This window comes from Mirounga angustirostris, unplaced genomic scaffold (assembly GCF_029215605.1).
Source record: "Mirounga angustirostris isolate CCGP_5_RB_7025 unplaced genomic scaffold, mMirAng1.0.hap1 SCAF_6, whole genome shotgun sequence".
NCBI classification, from domain to species: Eukaryota; Metazoa; Chordata; class Mammalia; order Carnivora; family Phocidae; genus Mirounga; species Mirounga angustirostris.
This window is the reverse complement of record NW_026991714.1, coordinates 14,475,843-14,503,130: the sequence shown is the minus strand read 5'-3', so window position 1 is coordinate 14,503,130 and position 27,288 is coordinate 14,475,843. Positions and strand designations below refer to the sequence as shown.

Sequence of the window (27,288 nt, the reverse complement as noted above, 5' to 3'; positions counted from 1 at the left end):
CTTGAGATTAGTGGTTCCTAGAGATGCTGGTCTGAGGACTATATCAGAGTCACCGAGAGAGTGTTCAACAAGAGCAGATCACAAAGCAGTACCACCCAAACATGAAGGCTCAGTGTGTTAGGGGCAGGGCTCTGAAAGCTGTATTTTGTAAAGTTTCTCTACGTGAGTCACCACGTTTCATCAAATCTAAAAATACCATCAATGATGATGGGAGCATTATTTTGTCTATCTCCAAGAAAGAAAAAAAAATCAATTAAACTGCACCATACTACTCATGATGTCATTGATTATAAGCTGCATCCCAACTTTTGAGCTGTGACCATGTACAAATGTGAAAACACCATCTTAGAGCATTTGGAGTGAACCTGAGGAAACAGTGACATTGGGGTTAATCAGGAAGGAACAACACGGAGGCGAGAGGAGAAGGATGGCAAACAGGTAAGTGCATACTATTAATCTGAGAGAAACGTGCAGGTGCTTCCTATCTATCAATAAATAAGGTTGCAGATTGCTAGTGTGACTCTATTTTTTTTCCAAACTCAGAACACCAACTCAAAGCTTTTGGTTTGATTTAGAAATTTATTTTGTTACGGGCGCCTGGGTGGCTCAGTTGGTTAAGCCACTGCCTTCGGCTCAGGTCATGATCCCGGAGTCCTGGGATCGAGTCCCACATCAGGCTCCCAGCTCAGCGGGGAGTCTGCTTCTCCCTCTGACCCTCTCCCTTCTCATGCTGTTTCTCTCTCTCGCTCGCTCCCTAATAAATAAATAAATAAAATCTTTAAAAAAAATTTATTTTGTTACAAGCATAATGAAAATAAAATAGCTAACCATATGTTGTTATTCATTTAGATGTCTTTTTTTGCATAAAAAATGTATAAAAATGTGACAGTCTTATAATTACAGCCTATATAAACAGGAAGTGATATTGATATAAATGGTTAAGTGGATCTAATCAGATGGTTCTGACAACCCACGTTAAGTTGGATATAACTGCTCCTTTATCAGCTCTGTCCGGTAGAAATATAATGGGAGCCATAAGTGAGACTTTAATTTTCTAGCAGCCTTATTTAAAGAAATTAAGGGAAACAGGTGAAATTGATTTCAATAACATATTTTATTTAATCAACATATGTAAAATATTGTCATTTCAACATTTAGTCGATACAATAATAACGAGTGCAATATTTCACGTTATTCATAGTATCTTCAAACTTGGGTGTGCATTTTACACTTGAATCATGTATCAATTTTGACTAGTCACATTTACGGTGCTCAGTGTCCACATGTGGGCACCACATTGGCACAGTGTAATTTTACATTCTCTCTGCAGTTTATGTATCCCTAGGTGAGAAGAGTATTCATCCCTTCATAATAACTTAATGGCAGTGCCATGGGAAAACTTGTTGGCATGGATATTGAATTCCCTTAGAGGAAAGACTTCTATACCATTTCTTATTATCATAGTATAAAACAAAATAAATGTGATAATGTGCTAGTGAAAATGAAGCTTATGTAAATACCTTTAGCTAATTCAAAAACAACTTATCTAACATAACTTTATGTATTCATATACATACGTACTTGTAGACACAATGGAGAAATTTGTGTATGTATGTCAGTCTCAATTCCAGATTCAATTTTTTTTTTTTTAGAGAAGGAGGGAGCAGGGAAGGGGCAGGGGGAGAGGGAGAGAGAGAGAATCCCGAGCAGGATCCATGTGCAGCGTGGAGCCCAACACAGGGCTTGATCTCACAACCCTGAGATCATGACCTGAGCCAAAATCAAGAGTTGGATGGTTAACTGACTTAGCCACCCAGGTGCCCCCAGATTCAGCTTTTGCTCATAGAAGACTGAACTGGTAGCTGAAATTTAAGGGGATACAAAGGAGTATAAGACACAGTCTCTACTCTCTGGGAATTTACACTACATTTAGGGAGAAATTTATGAGGCTCAATCAACTCTGTTCAAGTTACTTTTGCACACTGGAATTCTGTGTGATGTTAAAATATAACATGAGAAAAGCAGGATATTAACTGGGTTTTATATATCCTTTCGGCAGGTAGGAATTTTCATTGCTGTAAGCTCATATAATGGGATACCCTGAATCTTACTGAGTATCAGTTCTGAGGCCATAGAGTTTTGATTCCTCAGAGGATTTCAAAGCAACTCATGGCACCACTAAAACAACTCTTGCTGGTTATATTAGTTTTTATATTGATTCTTTTTTAAAAATTAAAAAAATTTAATTTCAGTATAATTAACATACACTGTTTTATTAGTTTCTGGTGTACAATTTAGTGATTTAGCAATTCTATACATTGCTCAGTGCTCATCGTAAGTGTACTCTTTTTTTTTTAAGAGGTGGGGGAGGGCAGAGAGAAGGAGAGAGAGAATCTTAAGCAAGCTGCTCTGCGCAGCATGGGGCTGATGTGGGGCTCGATCTCACAACCCTGAACCCTGAGATCATGATGAGGGCTGAAATCAAGAGTCAGATGCCTAACCGACTGAGTCACCCAGGTGCCCCCATAAATATATTCTTAATCCCCTTCACCTGTTTCACCCATCCCCCACCTTCCTCCCCTCTAGTAACCAGCAGTTTGTTCGCTATATTTAAGAGTCTGTTTTTTGCTTGTCTCTTTTTTCTCTATTCCTTTGCTTTGTTTCTTTTTTTTTTTTTTTAAGATTTTATTTATTTATTTGACAGAGAGAGATACAGCGAGAGAGGGAACACAAGCAGGGGGAGTGGAAGAGGGAGAAGCAGGCTTCCCGCTGAGCAGGGAGCCCGATGTGGGGCTCGATCCCAGGACCCTGGGATCATGACCTGAGCCGAAGGCAGACGCTTAGCGACTGAGCCACCCAGGCGCCCCCTTTGCTTTGTTTCTTAAATTCCACATATTAGTGAAATCATATGATATATGTCTCTCTCTGACTGATTTATTTCACTTAGCATAATACCCTCTAGATACATCCATGCTGTTGCAAATGGCAAGATTTCATTCTTTTTATGGCTGAGTAATATTCCATGGCGTGTATATGTGTGTGTTTGTGCATTTGTGTGTGTGTGTGTGTTACATCTTCTTTATCCATCCATCTATTGATGGACACTTGGGTTGCTTCCATAATTTGGCTGTTGTAAATAATGCTGCAATAAACTTAGGGGTGCACATCTTTCTGAATTAGTATTTTCATACTCTTCGGGTAAATACCGAGTGGAATAATTGGATCATATGGTAATTCTATTTTTTTTTTTTTTGAGGAATCTCCATGCTGTTTTCCACAGTGGCTGTGCTATCTTGATTCTTAAAGCATATATGTTTGCCCTCAGCATGACCGCCAAAATATGGACTGATGGATTGTCAAAGAAAAACACAGATTTACTACTGTGAACCACAGAAACCGCTAAAGTCAAGCTAGAGTCTACAGAAACATGTCTTAAATTTAATTTTTCCTTTAGAAGAAATTCCAAGGCAAAGGAGCAGGCTGCAGGCCCCAGGAAACCGTGTTCTCAGACCCCACCAGTGGGCTGCCCTGGGGCTGTTGTTCAAGTTCTCTCTTCCTTTGACTTCCCCTCCTGGTTACTGCTAGATTTGTAGGTTCACAGTCTGCACGTTTTGCAAAATGCTCTGAATAGGAAAAGGAAAAGAAAATCCCCTGTTTATTTACTTGTTTCAGTTTAATACCAGGTTAAGAAATCCTGCTTGCGAGTGAAACTCTGTTTTCTGAGCTGATAAGTCAAACAAATGGGAGTACGAGAAGCCAAACGGAGAAATGCCATGATAAAATATCAAAGATTAAAAGCCCATTTTATTTTAGTTCTTTTGAATCCACTTGTGCTCATTAGTCTTTTATTTTATATCCCTCTCCAAAATTGCCTGATGGCTGATGGTTCTGAGGAGAAAACAGAAAAGGTTCTTGGCATCTTATCAGAAGCCAAATTATTGAGGAGATTTATACCCTACCATAATGTTGGCTTAGAGATATGTATGTCTCCCATCAATCTCATATAACCTTCCCTCTGACTTAAACTACAGGTAATCAATTCCATGGCAATAGAAAGAGACTTACCTATTTCTTGGAAAGGAATAGAACAAACAAATGTTTGGACAACCGCAGCTGTATTAATATACATGAGAAAGCAACAGCTAGTGTTATTCTACAGAAATGAATGAATGAATAAATAAATAGACTCTAAGCACTTTATTCTTCTCACATAATTTCTTCTCAGTGACATTATTGAACAGGCTGTTGAAAACAAACATCGTTAAATGAGAAAAGAAGAGCGGCAGGCTTTCTTATTCCCAGCTGCAACGTTTTCCAATGACGAATGCTCCCTAAATGGGATTGAGCTTTTTGAAAAGAAGTCAGAGAGAAATTTGCTGTGGCCCCCTGACCCCTGGTAAGCACATGTATCTTCACCTGTCACATAACACACTGGCACTTGCTTACTTTTCAGCAAAGACTATTGATTTTGCTTATTGGCTGCAGGCGAGTCCATAAAGAACAAATTACAAAGTCAGAGGTCCACAGTTAGCAATTGCTTGCATGATAACAGGGGCCTCACTCCACCCCCACCATTTGCCATTAACAACCTCACAACCCCAGCCAAAGGAGAAAGCTGGATAAGAAACCCAGGATGTGTTTTCAACTGCCATCAAGTCGGTGATAAATACGAAGGTTTCTGTAAAGTAGGAAACTACAGGAAATGGGCACCAACTGTAGAGGGTGGTGAAGGCAGGTGTGTGCGGGCCCACACACACATGCACACGTGCTTGCATGCACACACACACATTTTAGGGACCAAATGCAAAGCAGAAGCCTTAAAGTAAGGGAGGCGTTCCTTTCTGGATCTAGAAAAGGGACCATGGAATAGGCATTGGGCGCAGCTGTGAAATTGTCCCTTCTTGAGGCTTAAAATAAAAACATGTAGATTGATACAGATATGTTTCTGCTTGAAGGCAGTTTCTCAAGATAACTGCCAGGCCAAAGAATCTATGATTTTTCTTATAGAGATTTAAGAATGGCAGAACATGTTTCCCCTATAGTTGAACAAAGCCTGCAGGTTGAACTTTTTTTTTTTCTTTTTTTTTTTTTAAGATTTTATTTATTTATTTGAGAGAGAGAGAATGAGAGAGAGCACATGAGAGGGGGGAGGGTCAGAGGGAGAAGCAGACTCCCTGCCGAGCAGGGAGCCCGATGCGGGACTCGATCCCGAGACTCCAGGATCATGACCTGAGCCGAAGGCAGTCGCTTAACCGACTGAGCCACCCAGGCGCCCCAAGCAGGTTGAACTTTTAAATAAATAAACCAAAATAAGATGGGAAGCAATGTGATTCAAATCAACCTGAAGCCACTAACGTGGCTGTTCTCCCATCAGCTCATTTCTAGCCACACCTTAAATAGCTCCATCAACTGGATCGAGCATGCAGGGAGCTGAAACTGTTGGGTAAACTTCTCAAAACTGCTTTCTCATGTGACAGTTTTCATCAGGGTTATAATCCAAGATTTGATGGTCACTATCAAATAACCCCCAAAAACTGGGGGAAATTAGTGGATGCTACTTACAATAAGTAGGTAATCTGACATTTTTTTGGCCTAAAATGATAGTCTAATTCCAAAGCCTAAGCACCAAGACACTGAGAATGAAAATAAAGAAACACAGGATTTAAAAAAATACATGTCCTAAAATTCATACATCATTCCCATAAATGAATCTCCTGGCAATTCTAATTCTCCAGAGGGCAGACACTAGAGAGACAAGCCATGTACTGGAGGTATAAAATTATTGATGGATGTAGAGGGGCGCTTGGGTGGCTCAGTCGTTAAGCGTCTGCCTTCGGCTCGGGTCATGATCTCAGGGTCCTGGGATCAAGCCCCGCATCAGGCTGCCTGCTCCGCGGGAAGCCTGCTTCTCCCTCTCCCACGCTCCCTGCTTGTGTTCCCTCTCTCGCTGTGTGTCTCTCTCTGTCAAATAAATAAATAAAATCTTAAAAAAAATTATTGATGGATATAGAGATGGAAAGCTTCACTTAGTGTTTTCATAGAGCTTGATCAGGAAAATAGATATTTGAGAAATATATCTGAAAGTTATCACTAGGTCATGATGACCACACAGATAACCAAGAATAAAAACTATGGCGGAGCCCGGAGGTTGAGGTGTGGACTTCATTTCCATCTTGTCACGTAAAAATGAAGATTCGGTTTGACTTTGCCGCATATTTGCTGACAGTCGTCTTCTATATTTGAAGGGATGCCATGCTAAGGAGACTGATCCACGAGCCTTAAATAGCTACATGGAAAGGAAAACTTCTAAATATACCCTCCCACAAGGCAGGGGCTCTTATGAATATGATTGTGCATTAACATCACTCTGACAGAACTGCTGAGCTAGATCACCGTTTTAAATGAAAACTAAAATCCTGGTCACTTTATTTCCTATGACACCATTGAGATTCCCAGGTAAACTCACCCCAGAGAGAGTTAGCAAGAAATGTTTGGCTATGCAAATTACCTGCTAAAATGGATTCGGATGCAAAAGCTTGTGGGAAGATTATGTGAGTTTGGAATGAAAATGACAAGTCCAGCTTGGGACTCAGGGTAGGAAGCATGGTGGAGGGTTATTGGCTGCCCTCTTAGGCCCTATAAAACCTACAGAATGTTGAGCAAGGAAAAGTCTCAGACTGCAAAGCCAAACTTCTTGCCCTCCCAGGATGTTCCCCTTAACCTCTCTCCTATCCCCCTTGGTACCCCACAGCCCTCAAGCACATAGCCTTTTTGCACTGTCAGGTGGATGGATTAAGTTTGTCATCATCTTCAGCTAGGAGTAGCTGTGAACCGGTTTGGGGATTGAGAGAGGAGCTGGGACATTTATGATCTTCCACAATGATTGCTGTTGCTAATTCTGCTGTGAAATATGTAGAGCATCTGGAGAGGGAATTCGATAAAGTGTGGCCAAAATAGCACTCACTTTATGCCCTCGCTTCTGGCACCGTTTAAGACAGCACTGAGACAGATCATATGACCCCAGCCCTTGCAAGACCTCATCACTTTTCATGGGAGAACTGAAAAGTGCTGATCCCAGAGCGTTTATGCTGATGGAACACAGATAAAAATCTGCAGGTGTAACTTTTTAAAAATTTAGTACATGAAGCATAAAAAATATATCAGTACCGCTATACATCATCCAGACTCTACTTCAACACCATGTTGTAGATATAAAAACACTCATCAGGCTCTTTCAAGGTGCAAGAATTCCTATAAAAATAAAAGGTTAAGAATGGTCCTCTTGTAATTTTTAAGGGATATTGGGTGTAGTATTTGCTTAGAATAACCCTAAGAGAACACATCTTTTCAATATAAAGATACCAAATATTTTTTTTTTAGATTTATTTATTTATTTGAGAGAGCGAGAATGAGAGAGAGTACATGAGAGGGGGGAGGGTCAGAGGGAGAAGCAGGCTCCTCGCTGAGCAGGGAGCCCAATGCGGGACTCGATCCCGGGACTCCAGGATCATGACCTGAGCCGAAGGCAGTTGCTTAACCAACTGAGCCACCCAAGCGCCCAAGATACCAAATATTATTGACATGTATTGTCATCATCTAACTTTTCACTGGGTGAGAACTTGTTATCTAGGATGCTTGAAAGAACTATCGAGGGAAGGAAAAAGAAAAGAATGAAGAAGATGGATAATTCAGTAAGAACTGGAGGTGAAAAATAGCTAAGCCATGGGTAAGTGAAGAAAGAGGAAAATACGAAGTCCTAGCTAGAGGATGCCCTTCTTGAAGGGCTGGGGGACATTGAATTTCCTCACCTCTAAAGTAAGTTAAACTAGATCTTGAAGCCAATTCAAAACTCTTCCCTAAGAACTCAATCAAGAGAATGAAGGCTGGGCATACAAAGATCATTTGTATGCTTGGAAAGTATACAAATCCATTTTCTCCTTAGAACAGCTTACAGTGAATCACAGATATAGAATGAAATTGTGTTGGAAAATAATGGACATATTTACCTGATTCCTGTGTCCCGAACAAATTCAAAGCACTTTATCAAATGTATGCCATTCTATACTGGATGAAAACATGATGGTAATGTCTTCTCTAGAAGAAGAGATAGAAACGATATTGATTCAGAGTGGGAGAGAGGATACAGGTAAAAACCCACCTGGATGTTTGGCATTACCTGCTACCAAGTTTAGATTCTCAAATGGAAGTCTTCAGCTCCTTCCACCTCCTCAAACTTAAAACGTCTCAAATTCATACCTTCTTCAACCCCACCCCGCCACGCCAACATCATTCTCTGCCCTCAGTTCCCTTGCTCCATGAATGAGACAACCACTATTTGAAATAGAAACATGGGAGTCAGTCCAGGAACCTCCTGTTCTTTCTTTATCCTACATCCTCAGTCAAGGGATCCCACAAATTTTATGCCTAAAAAATCTGTCTTGAAATTTCCCCCCCACCCCGCTTCCATTGTTTTAACGTAAGTCCTCTTTATGCCTCTCTGGATTATTGGACCTCCTAACTTCCCAGCACCATAACTCAACACCCACCTCTCAACAAAATATCCTCACTCTTGCCAGAGAAATCTTACTAAAAGAAAACCTGCTATATTACTCAGCATTAAATCTTTCAGTGGGTCCCTATTATCCTTTGGAATCAAATCTGAATTCCTTAGGACGGCATGAAGGACACTTTACCATCTGACCTCTGCCTCCCTACTTAGTCTCATCTTCTTCTAAAGCCCTACATTCACCCATATTCTGGTCCACTGCTTTGAGCTAAAGGAAATCACAGACTATTCCTCTGCCTCCCTCCACCAGCTTCCCTCAGCCCATTCACTGAACTTCAACAATGAGCACAGAAAGAACATCGAACTAATAGACCAAAGAGTCTTAGCCTCAATTTTAAAATAACACCCAGGCAGACCATGTTTTTAGATTCCCCTAAATCGTGTCTTTCTCATAAACGTGACTCTTACAAACCAAATGTCCTTTGAGTTTTCAGATCATTATCTCTATTATGGGCTCTGAAAAACTCATTCTGAAGCTCAAAGCTCAGTTTCCTTGTGAAAGGCTGACTCTGCCTTATGTTTCAGGCGATGAATGATATTAATTTGGCAAAGGGAAAGTTGTGTGTAGGTCAACTAAGGAACTCTAGGAGCTACCAGAAATTAAAAAGACATCAGGTGGTATTTAAGGATTAGGTTTTCTACTATAGAATCTTATCAGGAAAACAGTCAGCTCTGGTCTAGGATATCTGACTCCCTAGGAAACCACTGGATCATTTCAAAACAATGAAAAACTATCCCTAAAATTCCCAGTGACTTCGTGTCTGTGAAGGAACTCCTCTGATAAACACCAACTTATACTACCCAAAGATATAATATTTATGATAGACTTAGAATTTTATGCAAGAGAATATCCAGCCTAACACAAAATTAATAGCATACCTTCATTTGTCTGTTGACACATAAAGGATTAAAAAAGTGTATCTCTCCATGTGGCACTGGGTGGAGACTGTTTGGGTGGTCCCTGAAGGGAAACACTGCTGAGTACACAGAAGAGAGAATTTTGCTTCTCTCCTCAAGAGCAGTGATGAGAATATCTTTGTTTCTGTGACTCCTGGAGAAGCTTTATTATGTCCAGAGGAGCCAGAAAGGGAGAAGTAGGGTGGTGGCATTGAAGCAGTCAAAACCAAATAAGACAAAGTAATGAAATGTTTCTGGGTGCCTTTACTAATCTCTTGTAAGATGCCTAGTTCAATCCTGAAGAAAAGTGAGAAAAACAGAATTTTACAAGTAGAAAAATTAGCACCTAAGGGAACCATGCAATTTATATTTAAAAAAAAATAGTCACTTCAAGAAAAAACTCTCTTCAAATTCAGTTTCAGTTGATTTCAAATTCAGTTATTTCTTCACTCATTACCATATATGTAGACTCAACTAAGAATTTATTCATGCTTTTCTGCTATTGATCCCTGACTCAAACTGTGAATAATAGTTTTATCTCTATTATTATCAAATGACATGAAATTCCTAAAGTGGCTGTTTAAAAAAAAATCATTAAAAAAGAAGCAAACATCCTATAAACATGTTTTTTTTTTCCCAACTCTCAAGACAGATGTAAAACAACTTTTTTTATTCTGAAGCTTGAAAATTTCCTAATGGATTATTAGTTTTACCGGAATTTTCAGAAGCAAATCCTATGTGGTAAATTAATGGTTCAGAAAGTGTATGTAAGAGAAAAAATGCTTACATTACATAGCTCTCTGCCAGGATCAGTGATGTTGCTTTAACACAAAAGGACATCCCATTTCCTTACTTGGGTTGCTTCCTTGGTTGAATCACAGAAGCAAGCAAAGGATAGCCTCTTCTTTAGGTAATTCCTTTGTTATGGTTTGGCGCATCCCTGGGTCCTAAACTTAAGAAGTCCAATCAGAAGCCAGGCCTGCTCATTCCTGGATTATAATTCATGCCTGCATACTGAGGAATTTATTACTCCAACCGAGTATCACAATCTGCCCTTACTCCACCCCTTTCTAATCTGAGTTCTCAGAAAAGAATTGTAGGAACTTAAATTCATTAGAAAAATTCTTAATTCCAGAGTATACAAAGAATCTTCTCAAGAAACATCATTGCTCTGTATCCTTAGTTTAATATCTATCAAAGGAAAAAAAAACCTAGTATCATTGAAGGTTTACAAATATCTTATTTAGACTCCTAGATATGAGATCATTGGGGAACTTTGATTTCTAGAAAGTTTCCAAGTACTCCTCCCATAGTATATTATCATTACTACTAATAATAGCTTACACTGATTAAGTACTTATTATGTGCAAAGCTGTATCTCATTTAATCCTCATAGCAATTTTATAAAGTTGATACTCTTACTATCCCTTATTTTGACAGATAAAAGTAGGCTTCCAGAGTGCTGCTAGTACATTATTACCAAGACTGTAAGTACCCATTAGCAAGTCACCACGTCTCCAGTGGTGACACTGAAGAGGTCCTCCGGAGCTTTAGGGTTCCACCACCCACACAGTGTTTTGAGAGTCACTGCATCTCCCCTCATGGTTCCCAATCCCATGTAGAGCTAATGTTTCAGAAAATGTGATCCCTCTTAAAGACAGTCCTCATCCAGTGGATATCAATGTTCACTGTCCCTGTGGATGACCTCAAAGGATAAAAATTCTCTTTGGTGAACATGCCAGTCACAACATATGTTCAATATTGAATACTGTTGATGCTTACCAAATAATTATGATTATTGTTGATTATAATGATAAAAGAGTAGACCCTATGATCAATAATAGTTAGTCTTAATTTTTAGCACTTCATGTCATTTATATCAAGTTTTTGTGAAAAATACCAGTTAGCCATCATTATAGATAACTTCAGTTTGTCTACAGAGGAACTTGTCTTCCTTTTTTTCTCCTTGAAGATTTATTTATTTTAGAGAGAGAAAGAGTGTGTGCGAGTGGGGGGAGGGGCAGAGGGAGAAAATCCCAAGCAGACTCCCTGACGTGGGGCTCAATCTTTCAATCCATGAGATCATGACCTGAGCCAAAATCATGAGTAGGACACCCAACCGGCTGAGCCACCCAGGTGCCCCACTTGTCTTCCTTTTCAGCATGCCCATAACATCCTCCATACTGACAAAGAGTCACAACCAGTTATGGAACAATTTCTCTTTGACCACTCATTGATACCCTTACTGTGTGCCCAGCCTGTATGCCCAACTGACAAGTCTTCTGACTACAGAAATCTTTCATCCAATAGGCTTGTTTCACAAACTGGATATTAACCAGCTTATGTTGGTATTTAATGGAGTGACCAGGGACCCAACATTTCCTTGATCTGGTTTTACCTCTCTTGAAAGTTTGAATCATAAGATTATAGGCAAGTCAGGGCTGGAAGGAACCTTTGAGATGATTTCCAGTTCCCACATATTATAGAGAAATGAAATTCCAGACAGATCACATGGCTCATTTGTGGACATACATGATTAGTAGTTCTGACTCATAGTTTAGATCCTGTGCCACTTTTTCACACCATTTCATGATTGGTACTCTTAAAAAAAGAAATAAAATTTTGGTTGAATTGAGTAAATCCAATGCATGGAGAGAGGCATTCTGCGTATATATCTCTGAAAGGCAGGGGAACAAGACACCATGGAAAAGTAGCTCCCACTTATTCATGGACTCCACAGACATTGTACCAGGCATCCCACATCTGTTTTCTCTTTCAAAACACACAGTCACTCTGCGAGGTTTTACATACAAGGATACAGAAGCTGGGAGAACATAGCTAACTTGGCTGAAGTCAGAAGTAGTAGACAGCCTGCCTGGATTTTGAACCCAAATTTTCCTGAGTCCAAGCTGGGTTCTTCTCAATATAAAACATTCTTTGGCTTTTGGGAAAAGGGAAGTGACTTTTTGTTTTAAAGTTGAGTGATGTGTTGAAAAGTGTATTGGAAACTGAAAACTTGGTGCTCTTTTCCATTCCTGAAAGAGACTGCAGTGTGAAAAGGATACTGGATGAGGGCTGTTTGCTCGCTTATGGTGTGAGCATTCTGTACTTTCTATTGTAGCTCTTTGATATTTTAGGCCTATTGATCAGGTGATTTTTCTGATGAGGTACTTTTTCATTTTATGCATTGTTTCCGTGTCTGGCTGTAACTCATTTCAGCAAAATGACATGCCTCTTCCCTGCCAAAGAGTACGTAATGTAACATGACTCATCAGAGAAGTAACATGACACATCAAAAATAAATGCTCATGACTAGTGATTTAGGTAGCTAATAAAGGCAAGAACACTGTATTATTCATGTCTAGATAATATTCATGGATAATTCAGTATGCCCAAACCCCTAAGGATGAGTCTTCTAAGGCAAATACACTCTTTCTGTGGACTTTGCTAAATCAAACCAGATGTGCTGCAAGATACATTTTTATCAAAAGCTTTACTTTATAAATAGGCTCACCAGCCAGACTCATTTTCATCCTGTACACTGTCTTGGGTATTATAAGAAACGATCTATCTCAGAGGACTGAAGTTTCCCATCAGATTTCTCACTCTGAACCAGCAAGTTTTTGAAGGCCTCCCCCTCACTGCTTTCCTCAAAGCAAGGGTGGGAAGACATTGTTAAAGAGTAGCAGGAACCACTGGTCCAACTCTTGCTTCACTGGGCTGGAGAATAAAGTGTATTTCAATAGAACAACAAATCGGTTCCCACAAAGATGCACATTCATGGAGGCCCCTGACTTGTATGTCCTTTTACAGTTCCCTACAATTTCAATAGCTTCCAATGTCCTAAATTACTCACAGAACCTGTGTACTTCCTTCCTTTCATTTGTACTTTTCCACTCATTCCTCAGGAACACAGAAAAGCTGATGGAAACATCTATATGAAATAGGAGGTCATCAATCTAGAGGTTAAGAACAGAGTTTTGGACTAAGGCTGACCTTGGTTCAAATACTTGCTTTGCTATTGACTAGGTGTGAAATCCTGGACAAGTTGCTCAACCTCTTCAAGCCTTGGGCACCTCATGTGTAAAATTCTACATTTTAGGGTTGCTATGAGGCCTAAATAAGATAAGACCTACAAAGAGGCTTTCAGATAATCATTGCTCAGCAAAGGTAAGCTATTTGTGGTAATAGAAAGCCCAAAGATCTCATATATAGGAGCATAAATAAGGTATTTATCAATTTTCAACCATTTTCAGGATCCTTGGGGAACACAAAACTAAAGAGGAACAGTCTTCCCATCCAGAAGGTTCTGTGATACATGAGAATTAACAATGTTCACTACAATTACTTTCTCCTGCCTGGTTTTTTGATTTGTCATTTTTGGTGATTTAAAAAAATTTTTTTTATTTTTTATTCCAATATGATTAACATACAGTGTTATATTAGTTTCAGGTGTACGATATAATGATTCATCAATTCTATAACTTACTCAGTGCACATCACGATAAATGTACTCTTAACCCCCTTTATCTGTTTCACCCATCCCCCCCGACCTCCCACCTATGGGGAACCACCATCATTTTTTATGATTGTAAGGCAAAATATACAATGTCTTAAATTTACATTGCCAATAGGAGCCATATTTATGGCACAAATTACGTAAAACTGTTTTTGTGAATTTAGATGTCTGTCTTTGCAAACAGACTGTTAGTCCCCAAGGCAAGAAACCCAATTTTACTTTCTATTTGCAGCATGTTTCATGCAATCTGGCACCAAGTAAGTACCACGTAAGTGTTGAGAAAAAAATGAATGGAGAAATTATTTCCCCCTTTTCTAGAAAAGTTAAAAAGTGACAGTACTGCTTACATGAAGAATAATATAGTTTGTCTTTACCAGATCATTGTACTGTGTTTGAACGCCCGCATTTGTGAAAGCTTATGTGGTATTTAGAGTCATAATGGGCCTTTTTGGTTTTTTTAAAAATTTTTTTTAGAGTGAGGCCGAGCGGAGTGGGAGGGAGAGATAGAATCTCAAGCAGGCTCCATGCCCAGCGTGGAACCCTAGGCGGGGCTCGATCTCACAATCCTGAGATCATGATCTGAGCTGAAATCAAGACTAGGACACTTAACCGACTGAGCCACCCAGGTACCCACCCCATAAAGGGCCTTTTTAAAAGCAATATTGATAGACTCTTTTCCTTGTATTCATAGTTCTTTGTTTCTTATCGTTATTGTAATTTATTTTCTTCATAGTTATTCTGTAGTGTGTGTGTGTGTGTGTGCACATGTCTGTGCATGTGCATGCACACACACGTCACCAGAAGCAGGAGGATTTGACTTTGCCAGCTGCCTGGTGTCTTAGGTTCATTGTCCAGTTGCATTAGACAAGGTCTTTAACTGAGACTTGAAGGTATGTACACACTTCTGGCTGGACTTTCATATAGTGCAGCTCACAGAATACAAACCCAATGGGAAGTGAAGCACAATCAGAGAAATCTATATTCTAAGTCATGCTAGTTTCTCTTTGGAATTTAAAAACTGGATTTCTAAAAATTTTGTCATTTACTAACATTTGTAATCTCCAAATGGCTGATCCATGATGTTCCTTGTCATCTGCTCTCTGCCCAGTACATAATTAGAAATTCTTCAATCAGGGAATACGACAAGTAGCTGTAGTTTGCATGGCATGGAAAAGAAAAACCCTAAACAGATAAAAATATTTTTATGATGCTAACAAAGCAAACTGATTTGAAAGTAACTATTTACTTGATTGACACCAAGGGGAATGCGCATTTGTTTCTGGCCCAGCATGATGTAGGGCACAGAAGAAGCCCTCAATGAATGTTTGTTGAACTGAATTGCTGAACTGAGTAGACATAGCCAAGGGGAGTCAGTTTTAGCATTGGCAATACGGGGGCTACTTAGTCATTTGACCCTGCAGCATAGGGTCAATTGTACAGAAATCTTATTCAGATCCTGATTTTTAAAAATCAACTAGTTGAATCAATATCTTGTATAAAACATCCTTTAGAATCCATTTATGATAACTAACAAACCAAAGGAAGTTTTTTTGCTATACTCAACAGAAACACTGCACTGTGTTCGAGCAATCCAGGGAAAGCAGTAGAGAACAAAACAAAGCTGTGAAGGTGATATCAACTTTGGTATGGAAATAGATTCACAATAACAATGTGAAGAGCATCAACACTGGCATTCAGAATAAATTCACAATTTTTAGCCAGGAGAAAAAAATATTTCTATCATTGCCAAGTAGTTCTTTGCTGCCATGAAACAGGACAAACTATCCTGAGCAGTGAACTAAATGTTCTTGCAGTCTGATTATGTATAGATCTTTTCCTACATTCAATACTATAAAATCTAATTTTTTTGCTCTGCTCTTCTCTAAACCCTGTCTTAAGAGAAAAATAAATTCTGCAAACTATCTCAAATTATGATAACAGAAATGATAAATGCAGCCTCTCTCTAAACATTCTCTCTGGCAATCACTAGAACTAGAAATGCAACAAGAAGGGCTCTTGCTGCAGAGTGAATTTGGAAGACAGACTTAAAATCTGTCCTGGAGCCATATAATGCATCAAATATGACACACTAAAGCAACAATGTGGATAATATTGGAGAAATACATAGAAGATGAGCTAAATTAAGAAGTATGTGTTTACTATCCTGCACAAAGTGTCAACTATGGGAATTGGGCTCTGCTGATGTTACAAAACTATAGCACATTTCTTATATAGCACATTTCTTCAAGGATTTTACAAATGGCCTTTTGGTTTCTGTTGTCATAAGAGAAAGACAACAAACAAAACTAGATAAAGAGAATGGTGAAGAGACTGCTACTGATGAAAAAGAAATCGTATTTTTGCCCCTATGAATTCTGAGCCAGTTGAGGAAAAAGACAAAAGTCAGTAAATAAAAGCAAAATATCACTTTCATTAATGACAAAGGATAACTTGGGCAATATAGCATATGCAGTATTTTGACCCAAATGGACCTGCTAATAAACAAAGAGAATCAGGCAGACTTACCTGCCCCATTTCGGGTAGGGGCTGGGGGATGGGAGCCCCATGCCCTCCCCACCTGCCTCACCTGATGGGAAAATCCTCCAGCCCTGCTGGAGCTGAGGAGAATATCTGCTTCCGTGAGCCTCTTGCTCCCAAGATGGAGGAGGACAGAGTTAAGTTGGGTATCCCCAGTTTATTCTTTCCAGTTATACCAGTAGTTACTCTACCTCCCTAACGTTAGAAAGGTTATGGAGAAGCCAGCAGGTATACCGGTGTATGTCGTGGAGTGGGAAGATGTGTCAACTGGTACAAAATTGTTTCTTCCTGCCTATCTACGGTACAAAAGTACCTTGAGGGACACAATAAAAAAGATTTTTGTGGAGAGGAATTCTGAGTGACTCCTGTAAAATAACAGTTGTGCTGCATTAATTTTATAGGAAAGGGAAACCTACGTAATGATTTTTAAGTTCATCTGGAAGAATATATTTTTCAAATGATAAGAAGAAAGAAACCTAAAGATAGGAAAAAATGCATTGCAGTGCTAATTAATTAACATAGAGATGCAATTTGTGTAAAGACAAACAGAAATGACACAGAAGACAAAGTCCGGAAACATTCTCAAATATTGGTGGTTTTTCATTTCAATGGGGAAAATATCTGGATTATTCTGGATTATTCAAATATCTGGATTATATCTGGATTATTCAAATGGACCTTGAATTTGTCCATTAACTCCTCTGAGCCCTAATCTCTTCCTATGTAAACTGTGGGTAATAGTTCCTCTTTTCCCCGACTCACAATTAATTTCTTGAACAAAAAAGGAGAGAGAGAGAGAGAGAGAAGAGTATCTTTACCTCAAACTACAAAGCAAAATAAAACAAAAATAGATTGAATGATTAAATATAAAAAATGAAATAATCTGCTTTGGAGGGCATTTCTAACATAAAAATGAAAGAAGAAACAGTAAGGCAAAAAACTGATAAATTACACTATGCCAAATCTTAAAACATATTAAAGGATCCATGAAAATTAAGGGAAACATTTATAACATATACAACAAAATTTATATTATTAATACAAAAAGAGAATTCTTATAAAGTAATGAGAAAAATAGAAAATACCCCAATAAAAATATTCAAAATGATTTTTGAAAGTAATTTACAAAAGGAGAAATATAAATGGTCAATAAACATAAAATGTCAACCTGGTTTCAATGAAATTAAGGAAATACCATTTTTCCCATAAGAAATTGACAAGTATATAGAGACCCTTATAAATTTAAAGATAGGACACACAGTTTGTGAGGCATGGGAGTTGGCATGGAGAAGTGGCATTCTCAAAGACAGCTGGAGTTTAAACTGATGTAATCTTTCTAGAATGTAATTTTGAAATATGAATGAAAAGCCTTAAAAAATATTTCATTTCCTCTAACCCAGCAATTACATATCCAGGGATTTTTCTTCAGGAAACATTTAAGGATGTCCAAAATTATTTCAATACAAAGATATTTATCTCAGAGTTATGATAGCAAAAATTAGAAACAACCTAATAAATATTTAATAGTAAGAGACTGGCTAAATAAATCACAGTGAATCTTACACAGGAATTCTAGATAGCCAATAAAAAAGATGTTTGAGAAAAACAGGAGAAAATGATTATAATATATTCTTATTCTTGACTTCAAAAGTACATTTAAAATGTGATCTTCATGATGGTCTTAATTTTATTTTAAAAACTTGATTTGCAATCATCTTAAATCAGGGGTTGGCAAACTTTTTCTGCACAAGGCCAGGTAGTAAATATTTTGAGGTTTGCATGACAGATACGATTTCTGTTGCATGCTCTTATTTGTTTACTAACAACCCTTCAAAAATGTAAAGACCATTCTTATGTCTAGGATCATACAAATACAGACCATTGGCAGTAGTTTGCCAAATCTTGGTCTTAGATAAATGGACGTACTAGCCAAAAATTAATAGCGGTTGTCTGTGAGTAATAGAATTTGGGATAATTTTCATTTTCTTTATGCCTTTCCATATTTTCTAAATTGACTAATAAATCATAAATCATTTTAAACTGAAAGTTAAATGCAAAAAAAATTTAAAAGTCCTGTAAAAAATCTAAAAAGTTAAACCTAGATATTTCCATTTCTACCATTACCTCTGAGATTGGATAGTGAGAATTAGGCTGACAATATTATTATTGACTCTTAAAGCAAAAAGGAATTCTATCTGCTCATGCCATGATTTATGCAAGTTTTCACAGCAAAGAAACAAAAGATGTTCTTTTCACATGTCCTCAAATGGCTGTGTGTGTGCGTGTGCGTGTGGGTGTATGTGTGTGTGTTCAAGCTCTTGAAACCTCTTGGTTTCAACCTCTTGGGGATTTTTCAACCTCTTCCCTAGCTACTTCTTCCTGTCGGGCTACAGTCGGCATATGAAATAATAAATTGATTGTAGTAGACTAGTCATTATATTGAAGAAGAGAGCCATCAAGGAGAGAAAAAAAGTTCAATTGTATTAAAGAATAAAGTGCTGCTAAAGAGATTCACACAGTCTTAAATCATCCAGTTAGCTGAGTGTAGAAATCCCTGGGATCCAGGTCTCCTTTCTCTCCTAATAGTAAACATCCCTTTTCCTTCTGTGGAATGATACATCATCATAGTAGATCATAATCCTGTGGCGACAGATGATAAGCTCCTTTCTCAAGAACATTCTATTTCCAGGAGGACTGGATCCTCACACTCCACACACATGACTTCATGCCCCGACTCATACTGTGTCTTCCCATCTAAAATGTTCTTCCCTCCAAAAGAAACATTGTCTTTGTTGTCAGTCATCAATTTGAAATCTGGTTTTACCACTGTGATATTGTGATTTATAAGAAATTTCTCTTTGGTTATTCAGATGACCAAAATCTATTTCTCATGTATACGTGGTCTTTTTCCACAGTTCCTGGCTCACAGCTCCCCAAACCCTTGGACCTACCTAAGTGTTGAGAATAATAGAGATGTCTTATGTTTTATTAATGAGGGTGAGTTTTGGACCCCACCCAAGGGTGGTTGCCAAGAGGACCAACCATGTGATTAGAGAATTGGAATTCTCAATCCCTCACCCCCACCTCCCCACCCCTCACTCACCTCTGGAGAGGGGAGAGAGCCTGGAGGTTGAATCAACCAATGGCCAATGACAGTCAATCATTTCTATGTAATGAAATCTCCATAAAATCCCAAGAGAACTGGATTCAAAGAGCTTCTGGGCTTTCATCTGAAATTCAGTAGAAAATCAAAGAATTGGATTTAAGAAAAATTTCACTGTTTATGAGTATTGTACCCCATTTTATTCATATTAAAGCATGCTTAAGAATATATAATTTTTCCCATGTGGCTACAAAGTCTTTTATTATGATTTATTTATTTATTTATTTATTTATTTTATATATTTTTTAAGATTTTATTTATTCATTTGAGACACACAGATACAGAGAGAGCGAGAGCATGAGCAGGGGGAGAGGCAGAGGGAGAGGGAGAAGCAGGCTCCCCGCTGAGCCAGGAGCCTGATGCGGGCCTGGGATCATGACCTGAGCCGAAGGCAGACGCTTAACCATCTGAGCCACCCAGGCACCCCTTTTATTATGCTTTAAATAGGACATAATATTGCCTTAATTTGATGTGCAAGAATATAATAAGCTCTCTTTTTGTTATTGGACTACAATTTTGTTAGTATGAATAAAGGTGTTTTTACCTTTTAGGGTTATTTCCTTTAGGGTTATTTCAGGAATGAGATTAATGGGTTAAATACGACAATATTTCCCCCCAGCTGCCACCATTACCACACGCGCGCGCACACACACACACACACACACATACCCCTTAAATATCTTCAATAAATTCTCACTGGTCTAAGTCATGGTCCTTGGCACAATGTACAAGACTTTCATATCTTGCCTTGTCTACCTCTAGAGAGAATCCTCTGGTCACTAACTCACTTTATGTCCCAGTTGAATCAAATAATTCATATCCCAGGACAATCCCTGTTACCCCTGTCTCCTGCTCTTCCACACTGAATTCCTTTCCCAGTCTTACTTCTTCCCTCACTTCACCCCTCCCCAGAATGCCTGTCTGGAAACCTTCCCATTCATCCTTTAAACCTCCTCTGGGAAGTTTCTCTGCTTTGCATGCAAATGGATTCAACACATTCCTTTTCTGTGGCTACTGTTTTGTTTTGGTTTGGTTTTGGTATGATGGATGTCCGAGCCAAGAGCAGAGTTCTACTATTTACAAGTCCTTCTGTGTCATAATTATTTACTTACAAGTCCGTTTCCCCTGCGGAACTTGGGCTTCTTGATACCAGGAACCATTCCTTCTTAGCCTCTTCCTACCCTCCACCTGGCACCTAGTGTGGCCCATGCTTAGTAAATGTTTGTAAATCCCTTACATTTGGAAGGCATAAACAATTAATTTTACATTAAAAAGTATTTCCTGAAATTGCTTTAAAAACTATTTGTATTCATTATTAGTGCCACCAGAACGTAAGTGTGGAAGATCTTCACTATTTGCTTGCTCGCGTTGGGCAGTAGCTTCTTGTGACGGTTATATGTGACCATCAATGGTGGAAAAATATAACCTAAAACATAAAAATCATTACCTTATATTTCTCAGGTAGTAAGTTGGGGACAGAGAGTTGGGGTTACTTAATGAATTTGGCACCCTGAGTACCTCTCGTTAGGCTTCTTGATGAATGGGAAGACCCACATTATAAAATGCTCACCCCCAGACACATCTGCAAAGTGAAACATCAGCTGTGTTCATGCTTGTTTTGGGCCAAGTGAGAGTTTTTCCCTCCTTCATTATTCACAGCTGATTGCATGACTGTGGATTTCAAAAATCAAACACTTCCTTTTTCACATTCACACACATAAATTGAAGTCAACGTTATGTTTAAGTTCACTTCTTGTTTGGAAACAAGGCACACAAAATAAGGGCACCGGGTGACATTTTTACGCTCAGCCTTTTGGAAAGCTAAATAATTGTCTTTCTTCTCCAGAGTATATCTATTTTTGAAAGATATTCCCTGCTTCACCAATAGGAATAATCACAGGGGACTTTTCCCCCCTTAGGTGTTATTTTGATTTCAGGCATTAAGCTCTAATTGAGCAGCTGAAAGAGATTCTGCTATAAATGTTAATGATGGAGCAGCTTTTCTAATGAACGACAGCTGATGGGGGCCGGGAAGAAGGAGAAGGGAAAGCAAGCTGTACGAGGGGATGGGTTGTGCCATGGGTGAATAGTGACCCCTCAAATTCATGTCCACCTGGAGCTGCAGAGTATGACCTGATTTGGAAATAGGGTCTTTTTGGATGTAGTTAATTAACGATCCGGGGTTTCATGTGGGTCTTACATCCAATAATTGATGCCTTCTAAAAAGAGGAGACCCAAGAACACAGCCACGTTATGGCAGAGGCAGAGATTAGAATTATGCAGCCCCAAGCCAAGGAATGCCTGGAGTCTCCAGAACGTGGGAGAGGCAAGGAAGGGCTCTTCCCTAGAGCCGTCATAAGGAAACCGTTCCTGCTGCCACCTAGATTTCAGACTTCAGGCTCCAGAACTGTGAGTGAATAAATTTCTATTGTTGTATGCCACCAAGTTTCTGGTAATTTATTATGGCACCCACAAGAAACTAATACAGGTTGTATATGTTTGTGTGTTCAGCAGTTGTTTACTGCATACCTATTGTTTGTCATGCACCGTGCTAGGCATGGGGTACACAGTGCTAAGTGAGAGAGGCGTTAAATAAATGTTATACTACCATGAGAGCATAAAACAGAAAGTGTAGTTTGAGAGTTTGGGGAGACTTTTGCCCCAAATAAAGCAAACAATGGGTAGGATTGCTTCAGTAAATAGGGAAGATGATGGAGACCATTACACTAGAGGAAAGCTAAAAACTCTAAGGAAAGTGCCAACACTCTGAGATAATGTAGGAGCTTGGCAGGAGAGTGTGTCTGGATCATAGTGACTGGGAGATCAGTGGCACAAGATGAGGCAGGAAATGCAGCCAGGGATGACATCATATGGGCCCTTTAGGTTATGTTAAATGTTAGAGACAGTATTCTAAGGGCAATCACAAGTCTTCTGAAGAATTTTTGGAAGAGTGTAATGTAATTAGAGTTATTTTTAAGAGATCATCCTGGTTTCTTTGTAGAGAAGGAATTGGCAAAAGACAAGACTGGATGCAGGTCACCAGGTAGGAAGCCACTGCAGTGGTCCAGGAAGGAATCGATGATGCCCTGGACTCAGTTCATGGTAGCGGATATTGAGAGATGTGGACAGATTTAAGATATATTTGGGGGGGAAAGGTCATAGGACTTGATGTATAGAAGAAGGAATGAAATGGACAGATGTCAAGAATATGCTATGTGCTACGTGGAAAAACTAGAAAAGGAGTATGTTTTGTGGAGGCAATGAATTTACTTTTGCATTTGTTCTCAGCAGTATCTTTGAGACATCAAAGTAGAGATGTAGGGGCACCTGGGTGGCTCAGTTGTTGGGCCTATGCCTTCGGCTTGGGTCATGGTCCTGGGGTCCTGGGATCAAGCCCCTGTTGGGCTCCCTGCTCAGCGGGAAGCCTGCTTCTCCCTCTCCCACTCCCCCTGCTTGTCTTCCCTCTCTCTCTCTGTCAAATAAATAAATAAAATCTTAAAAAAAAACCCAACAAAGTAGAGAGTAACATTGGTCATTGAGTCTACAGGTATAAAGTTGAGATGTTCTCCATGAGAGACGATGGACTCTAAGAAACAAACTGAGGGTTCTAGAGGGGAGGGGGTTGGGAGGATGGGTTAGCCTGGTGATGGGTATTAAAGAGGGCACGTTCTGCATGGAGCACTGGGTGTTATGCACAAACAATGAATTATGGAACAGTACATCAAAAATTAATGATGTAATGTATGGTGATTAACATAACAATAAAAAATTTTTTAAAAAGTTGAGATGTTCTCTCTGGCCCAAAGATACAAATTCTAAGTCATCAGAATTAGATTGTATATGAAACAATGGGAATAAAAGTTATGATCTAGGGAGAGAATGGAGAGAGAGAAGAAATAAGGAGATAGGCTTAAAAGAACTGGTAGGAAAGACCACAGGAAAAGTGGGTGAGGATCATATATGGAAGCCTAGGGAAAGAGGTGGTTTGAGGAGAAAAGGCCAATTAGGTCAAAAGTTGATGGGTGTCTTAGTAAGATGAGAATGAAAAATATCTCTCAGGATGCCTGGGCAGCTCAGTTGGTCAAGTGTCCTACTCTTGATTTTGGCTCAGGTCATGATCTCAGGGATATGAGATTGAGTCCCACACTGGGCTCATACTGAGCACGGAGCCTGCTTCAGCATCTCTCTTGCCCTCTCCCTCTGCCCCTCCCTCCCAGCTCACACTCTCTCTCTTAAAAAAGAAGAAGAAGAAGAAGAAGAAGAAGAAGAAGAAGAAGAAGAAGAAGAAGAAGGAAAGAAGAAGAAGAAGAAGAAAAGAAGAAGAAGAAGAAGAAGAAGAAGAAGAAGAAGAAGAAGAAAAGAAGAAGAAAAAGAAGGAAAAGAAGAAGAAAAAGAAGGAAAAGAAGAAGAAGAAAAGAAGAAGAAAAAGAAGGAAAAGAAGAAGAAGAAAAGAAGAAGAAAAGAAGAAGAAAAAGAAGGAAAAGAAGAAAAGAAGAAGAAAAAGAAGGAAAAGAAGAAGAAAAAGAAGAAGAAAAAGAAGGAAAAGAAGAAGAAAAAGAAGAAGAAAAGAAGAAAAAGAAGAAAAGAAGAAAAAGAAGAAAAGAAAAATATGGAGTGCACTGGTGGCCTTAACCAAAACCAGAGAAGTGGACCATGGTGGGTGGAGGGTGGGGGAAGTCCTAAAGACCTCAGGAATGAGGAATGCCAGCTGAGTAGATGATATCAAGTCAGGAAGCTGCCCTCATCCTCACTCTGATGTCTTGGTGTTTCAAAAGGTTCCTGAAGTATTCCCATATTGCCTGGGATTGGGTCTCCATGCCCTAGTGGAATGGAAGCTTGAAATCGAGATGAAGTTCATTTGTAAAAGAAAGCTGCCTGTCTTCACAATGTCTGGGCGCTGAGATTCATCTTGCTACAATGAAATTACAAACATTTTAGCAGTATTGTGGATTTCCGCTCTCCAATGAATATTTGAATACATATTTTCAAACTACTTGAGGTAGCTGACAGTGCAGGGAATAACCAGGAAGGTGTTTCTCCCAAACAGTTTTGGTATTTAAGATGATACATTCTTAATAGAATCTCTCTTTTTTGTTTTTACAGGTATGCTTAATCACATCGTTTACAAATATTCGCCAAAATCACTCTAACAAAATTATTTTTAAAGACCTGTCGCATTATGCAACATTATATGTTAAAGAAATACAGCTGTGGATTTATATCCTATTATTTATTGATAGTAGTTAGGGGTACTCTCCTTTCCCTAAGCCTCACGTTTCCAAGTGGAGGGACTTTAATATGGTGGGAAATCTATTTGAGTCCTTCTGGCGTCCCTCTGCCACCTCCCTCACACCGCCAAGGTGTCAGATCGGTGAGTTTGGGAGGAGAAAGGGCTCCATAGCCTAACTTGTTCTACTACCCATTTTCTTTCATCTCTGCTCCTTGCGCCACTGTTTTTACCTCAAGAGGCTCTGTCCCTAGGAAGCAGGCCTGCAGTCTTTTGCTGTCCCAAGGGCTGGGTAAGGCTACCAGGAAGCCCACTGTGACTGCACCACGGAACTCCATTCTCCAGAGCTTCTGCCTCACTCCGTGTCTACCTCTCCACTGGCCTTGAATCCATGGGTGATGAGGGATGCTATTGGGGATCCCCTCAATTTCCAACAAGCATGTCCTCACTATTTAATGTTTCTGGGGAGAAACAGCACACAAAATAGTTACTGATCATTCACTTCACTATCCTGGACCTATACAGACAGATTGACAAATAAAAAGATGGGCTCTTCATATATTTTGTTTATATAAGTTTATATATTTTGACAATTTTGTGGACACCTAATCAAAGGTTAGCACCTCATGAAATGAAACAGATATAGGTGCATTATGTGTTTTGATCAAATGCAGACAAGCCCTAGGATGTATTATGTAATTCAGTAAGCAAGCGGTTTTTCTTTTTAGGCACCTAGTTGCCTGACTCTATAAAATGCATGTGTAAGTAATTAAATTATGTCATGTACGTAAAAGTGTTTTATTTAATTCAAAATATTATGCACATATAAATGGTAAGCTATTATTTTGGTTATAATTATTCCAAACTTAACACCCTTTCTCTATTCCCACCTGAGCATTTAATACATCAGGCATGGACTGGTTATATAGGATACAAGAACAGCCACCTCCTTTTCCAATTCTAGAATAATTATTATCAAGTAAATTTTGTCAAGTAGAAGTTAACATATTATTCTTGCATTCCAACTAGCAGTCTTTAACCGACAGGAAAATCAATGCCATTTCCTCAACAGCAAATTATATTCCACTTCTGTACATTATAGCACTTTTCTTGGGAGTTGATAAATAAGGGAAAAATACTTATGGTCATTTAACTTAGTAGGATTTACTTAAATGAACTGCCAGAAAGAACTTGACTCTTAAAATAATTGATTTTTCTCTACATCAGATGAAAAATGTACAATAGAGTAAATGAAAGTCTTTTAAATAAAAGTAATTTTCTGTTCATTAAAGGAAACATAAAATACACTATAAGATTGAATTATCCAAATCTTTGAAAAAAAAAAATTGCTTGCAGGTTATTAACCTATTTTAAAGCACAAAGCTTTAAAGAGCCTTCAGAGCATTTCCCAACCCCATCTGCCCCAAGATGAAGAAATTTTAAAACAAGTCATTATTATTACTCAGTGTTTTTGCTACCTACGGATGCAGTGAAATAGCTGAAGGTGTGTAAGTGATTTGAAAATGACAACTCTCATCACAGGCAATGGCATCAGGGAGACCCAGGGGAAAAAATCCATACTGACCTCACTACTGTTTAACTCCTATCGACAGTTGTCACTCAAACTGTGATATCACATAAAAGCTTTCCGATCTGTGGCTTACGTTTCCATAGTAGGGCAAAATCCTATTACCTTCTGACCCACCTCTCAGACACCCATTCTCTCCTCTTCAGGTTTGCAAACCACTGACAGCTTCTCCGGCAAAATGTTTTCTACTCAGGTTGGTTCTTGTTATCATTCCATCTTCAAACCTTCTTCTGAGAAATCATCAATTGTATAGAATGATATGCAGGTTGATTATGTTTTTCCCAAAGTTAAATTACGTAGCACCCAGCTCCGTTTCATTGCCATCCCCTACCTTCACTGGTTTCACTTAATTTTTCCATAGCTGGAACTTTACTGGTATCCAAATTGTCAGTTTTTGAATTTAATTTTAATATATTTCAAACATTTAGCTTGTCTAAGTATTCTTAAAATCTAGGAATAGAAGAGATTAGTTGTGGGTTCCACAAACATGGCTTATCATTTAGAAAATGTGTGGAATTTATAGACAGTGGTCTACAGTTCTCTGTTCTGAAGAAATTGGTTAAAAAGTAAAAAAGGTAAAAAATTCAGCTTATTTTTGCTCATTTATATGATGTGAGATGATATGCATTCCTTAGTATCTCACCAAACTTTAGGTCTGTATTTGTAGACAGAGTCTAGGATGGGAGGAATAGCAATAGTGTCTTCTAAGAGTTCATCTGAGGTCAGTCCAGTGAGAGAGGTAGAGAGAGTGATAACCTGAGCCAAAGGCAGACAAGCGCTTAACCGACTG

At 38.8% G+C, this 27,288-nt stretch overlaps 1 long non-coding RNA gene across 1 annotated transcript; it reads right to left on the bottom strand.

The window, feature by feature from the left end:
- Window positions 1–1,137: 1,137 nt before the first annotated feature.
- On the bottom strand, window positions 1,138–27,288 carry LOC135364700 (uncharacterized). Its single transcript, XR_010412192.1, has 5 exons — window positions 26,616–27,288; window positions 25,144–25,371; window positions 19,624–19,750; window positions 8,007–8,094; window positions 1,138–3,623 (listed from the first exon to the last, which is right to left on the bottom strand). It is a non-coding gene; the product is annotated as an uncharacterized LOC135364700 (long non-coding RNA).